We start from the raw sequence: 5,396 nt of genomic DNA, 5'->3' as shown, positions 1-5,396 counted from the left end.
TTTGTTACTATGGAGATTATGGGTCTCCAACAGAGGCTAATAAAGCAAACAGCTTGGCTGCCATCAATATAGGAAATGAAAGCTTATATACATATTATTTTATCATGTAAATTGTTTTTGAATCATAAAATGATATATTCTTATGGTTAAAATTCTAGAAAATGCACACAAATTATGAAGAAAATAAAATATATCTAGAATTTTATCATTCAAATGCTAAACATTGCTGATATATTGGTGAACTTTCAACAAATACACTTTGTGTAACTACCATGTATGAGCAGTTAGTATTCTAGGATCTGAGGATAAAACCATGAATACATTGGGACTGGAGTTTAATCTTTGTATGAAGGAGGCCCAAGTTTAAATCCTTAAGGTTTCTAAGTACCACCTACAAGGACCCCTGAGCACTACCTTGTATGAATCCAAAATAGAACCAAAATTAAGAACAAAGTGACAATACCTTCCCTCAAGGAGATTTCATTGTCTCAAAGGCAGAGGTTCTTTCCCTAATTCAAATGTAGGCTATTTTGGATTCAAAACATCTGAGGGGTTGTAGCAACAACATATCACGTTGGGCATTAACTTGGCACACTACCAACTGAGGTTTGATTCCCTTACATCCAATATGGTCCGTATTGCCTGAGTGCAGAGCCAGCTATGACCCCCAAATAGAGCAAATTCACCAAAAAAGGGAATTATCTAGTATATTTAATTGAAAAAAGGGGAAGTTTTCCAGTGGAAAATTGTGGGCATAGGTGAATCTGGGGCAGTAACACTACTATTCTGCAAGTGGATAATTTGCTTAAATTTTTTGTTTGTTTGTATTTATGTCACATCCAGTGATGCTCAGTGCTTACTCCTGGATTTTCACTCAGTAATTCCTCCTGGCAGTGGCCAAAGCTCCATAAGGGATGCCAGATATCAAAATTGGGTAGGTTGATGTAAGAGAAGTGCTCCACATTTTAATTAAAAAATTATCTAATTAAGGAACCATGATTTACAAAGTCATCTAATAGCTGAGACTTAAGCATATAATATTTCGCATGCTTTAACTTTTTAAAAATGATTGATTTTCTGGATTGTCTCAGGTTCCATAAGATGAATTCCAATAGGCTTAAATTCACATTTGGGCATTTTCCCATATATGTGAGCCTCACTTTGACAGGCTCACCTAATGTTGATTCACCCTTGAAATGATCTTGCTGGTTATTCTAATAAACAGAATTTTCTAGTTTTTGAGGTTCTGGAGTCCTACATCTTATGGACTACCTTTGATTAGTTCTGATTATGGGTGAGAGTAGAGCATGGAGACAGGCCTGTCTCCTCCTCCTGTAGAACTCATGTCCTGAAAGCCAGGAAATGTTGCTAGGCCATGGACGTGGAAGTGTTGAGCCTCACCTTGTTTTGTTTTGTTTTTTTTTGTTTGTTTGTTTTTGGGCCACACTCGGCGGTGCTCAGGGGTTACTCCTGGCTGTCTGCTCAGAAATAGCTCCTGGCAGGCATGGGGGACCATATGAGACACCGGGATTCGAACCAACCACCTTTGGTCCTGGATCGGCTGCTTGCAAGGCAAACACCGCTGTGCTATCTCTCCGGGTCTGAGCCTCACCTTGTACCCAGAGTTACTGCAGTCAATTTGCCATACCGAGTTGCCACCTCATTTTCTCCATTTGGTCTTGACAATCTCTAATCAAGCCCAACCTCATCACTATCACCCAGGCTTTTTCAGAAATGTGGTAGGATCCCTGCGGTGAAGTTTGGTGCAACAGCAGATGTGTGATGGGATGGACCATAGCTAATCTTTTGACTGGAGATGCACACACAAATATAAGACAATTGGAGAATAGGACAAAAGTCTTTGAATAAAACAGAAATTTTCAAATAGAAACTGTTCTCAAATATGGAGAGTACAACAAAATTACTTTGACGGTTAGCTGGGTCAGACCCTCAGAATTATAAATTTTACTGCATAGGGTGTGTTATAATAATTTGCATTTTTTTTTGCTTTTGGGCCACACCTGGTGATGCTCAGGGGTTACTCCTGACTATACACTCAGAAATTGTTCCTGGCTTGAGGGACAATTTGGGACACCGGGGGATTGAACAGTGGTTTGTCGTAGGTTAGCACATGCAAGGCAAACGCCCTACCACTTGCATCACCATTCCAGCCCTAATAATTTGCATTTTTAACAAATTGTCAGATGTTCTTATAGCTCATGCTTGGACATACTCTGAGGATTATTGACCCAGGAAAGCATGACAGAGATAGGAGGTTGTCTCAGACAGACTTGTCAAATAAGAATTTCGAAGAAATGAACTAAGACACAAAAAGAAAGAAGCCAGAAAATAAAGAAGACATTTGGATAGAGAGATGAGAAAGTAAAAATATGTGTCAATTTGATTGGATTTGTGTGTACTCTATGATAGTAAGAAGGAAAAGAGCTAGTAGAACTGAAATACAGTACATGAAAGAAGACAAAAGGACTGAGTAGCTTGATCTATTTGAGAGTCATCTATTTTACTCCCAAAATTCCTCTTTCAATGATGTTCTAATTGTTTTCAGAAATACAGAAGTAGGAAGTAGTCAAGACTTTGCATGTAGGAGCTTCAGTTTCAATTCCTGACACAACATGGTCGCCCATACCTTGCCAAGATGGAGCACCAAACAGAGCCAGAATTAGACCCTGAGCACCACCAAGTTGGCCCCCAAAGTAACAGAGACATAAAGTCAGGGTAAAGGTGTTTAAAGAAGTTTGGGGCAGGGAAGCAACTTAGTGCTATAGTTCTGATTTCACTTCTATGGATTTCTGGTGAATTGGGCTGGACATCTGGGAACTGAAAGTCCAGGAGAAAGGAAAAAGCTATGTAATTGGTTAAAAAGTTCAGTATTTATTTCTGTTAACATTTCCTTTTTTAACAAATCATATTGATTTGAATACCTGTCACAGAAAAAGTCATAGCTCTTTTAAAATATGTTTCTCTATATTTGCCAAATAATCCTACACATAATTGTTCAGACTCCTTCACGGACCTATCATTGATTTATCCTACCATGTAGTTTTGGGTATTTGATTTTCTACCTCTATACATGTATAATTTTCATTATGTCTATCCCAAAATTCCATCTTCATCCCATCGGAAAGATGCTTTGTTCATTCCTCCCACCCCTTCTCCTTTCATTATGGTAGCCAACATAATTTTCATTGCATCTGGGAGTTGTTTCTTGACATTTTTGCTTTAATAATGCACATTCTGCTTTGAGTAAAATCATCTGATAATTATCTTTCCTGTATGTTGACTTGCTAAATTGTTGCCAGTTCTCTTTTTGATCTTATCCACCACATTCCGAACAGTGGTGGGATGCAAAGAAAAGATTCTGAGTGATTCAGTAAGAAGCTCAATGAGACATCAGGAATAGGTTTTTTTGTCTTGAGTTTAAGTTTCTAGTTGTCTGGTCCTGGGAGATGAGACATGGATGAGTAGGAGCTTCTTGCCCTTCTTCCCATGTAGTCATGTTGTAGAAGGTTAAGCATGAGTTGGCTTCTGAATACATTTGACATCTTCTGTTTGGAAATTAGCATAGTATTTATTCATCTCCTTAGTTTGCAGAGTAGAGCTATTTCAACTTTGCAACAACGGACACTATAATACAAGGATATCTACATTGGAAAAAATCCCTTTAAGACAGAGATGCTGACTCTTTCACAAATATGTCATTAAAATGAATTATAGTTAGGAAAATAAATTCCATTTTATATACAATTATACTTAGGAAAATGCAAAAATATAACTTTAAGATTGTAGCTTAGGAAAATTAAGGTTTTTAATTTTATGATTACTTATTAGATAAAACTGCAAAGGTGATATTTATGGAGGAAATATTATTTAAGTTAAGCTTCATTTGAATAAAATAATCCAGCTACCTAAACAGGCTGTAAAGAGAAGCTGAATTTCAGGCCCGCACATAGCATGATGCCCTGAGCACTGCTATAAATAACCTGTAAGCACAAAGCTTGGAGTAATTCCTGAATGTGGCCCTCAAACCAATACATATGTAGATGATTACAATATTAAATTCAAAACCAAAACATCTCTACTTTAAGTCAGAATTTTAAATATTAGCTAGTTTATTAACATTTTAAGTCATGGCTTGGTAGTAACTTAGCCAACTATTCACCTTCTTCAATGTCCTCTTAAATCTCCAGTCTTGGTGGAATTCTTACTTTTTCATATCTAAATGTATTTTAGATATATATTTTCATATATAAATATATGTTGCTAAGCTATAGAAGCCTTAATAAGTAAGTAGAAAAAGTACTCTTTCTGTATAGGATATATACAAGAAAATCACCTGGCCTTAATTTTCTGGTAGATGTTCATTCTCTTCATTTGGAAAAAGAAAGCAAATTTGTAACTTGGTACAATGCAACCTACTATAACTTTTTAGTGACAAAAGGCATTTAAAAAGGCATTCGGGGGCCGGGCGGTGGTGCTAGAGGTAAGGTGCCTGCCTTGCCTGCGCTAGCCTTGGACGGACCGCGTTCGCTACCCCGGCATCCCATATGGTCCCCCAAGCCAGGAGCAACTTCTGAGGGCATAGCCAGGAGTAACCCCTGAGCGTCACCGGGTGTGGCCCAAAAATCAAAAAAAAGAAAGGCATTCAAATAAAGATACTAATAACTATGTAAGAATTTCTCCCAAATATATGTCCTGTAAATGACTTTTTATTTTGTTTTGTTTTGTTTTTGCCACAACCAGAGTACTTAGGGCTCACTCTTGGCTCTGTACTCAGGGATCACACCTTGGGGTATTCCAGGGTCCATATGAGGTTCTGGGGATCAAACCCATGCCAGGCTAATGCTAGGCAAGCAACCTAGCTAAGGTACTAACTCTCTAGCTCAGTAAACCTCTTTTGAGTTATTTTTTGTAAGCTATTATCCCTGTCACCTCAGGCCAAAGGACGTGGGGTCACCCAGATATATGCAAGGCAAGTGCAATACTACTGAGTGGCATACCCCTTTGAGTTACTTTTCTATTATAGTAATAATTTCAATGAATATAGTGAAAGAAAGCCAATTCCAAAGATCAAAATAAAAGTTCTGTATTTTCATATGGAGCAGACTTAGATAAATGACAATTTTTATGTAGCTTTTATACTGTTTATCATTGCATAGGCATGAATATAATTTAAGCAGAAAATCAGCCATAATAGCATACTCTTTTATATGGCATATTTTTACTTATTTTATAAAAGTTTTTTAAGATAGACTGTGCTTAGGGCTTACTCCTGCCTCTGTCAGAGATTACTCTTGATATTGTTCTGGTGAATATCTGTGGTGCCAGAAATCAAAACTGGATAATGTTTATGCAAGGTAAATGTCTTGCTATCTTCA

Source organism: Suncus etruscus, chromosome X, assembly GCF_024139225.1.
Source record: "Suncus etruscus isolate mSunEtr1 chromosome X, mSunEtr1.pri.cur, whole genome shotgun sequence".
NCBI lineage: Eukaryota > Metazoa > Chordata > Mammalia > Eulipotyphla > Soricidae > Suncus > Suncus etruscus.
Note: the sequence above shows the minus strand (reverse complement) of the source record.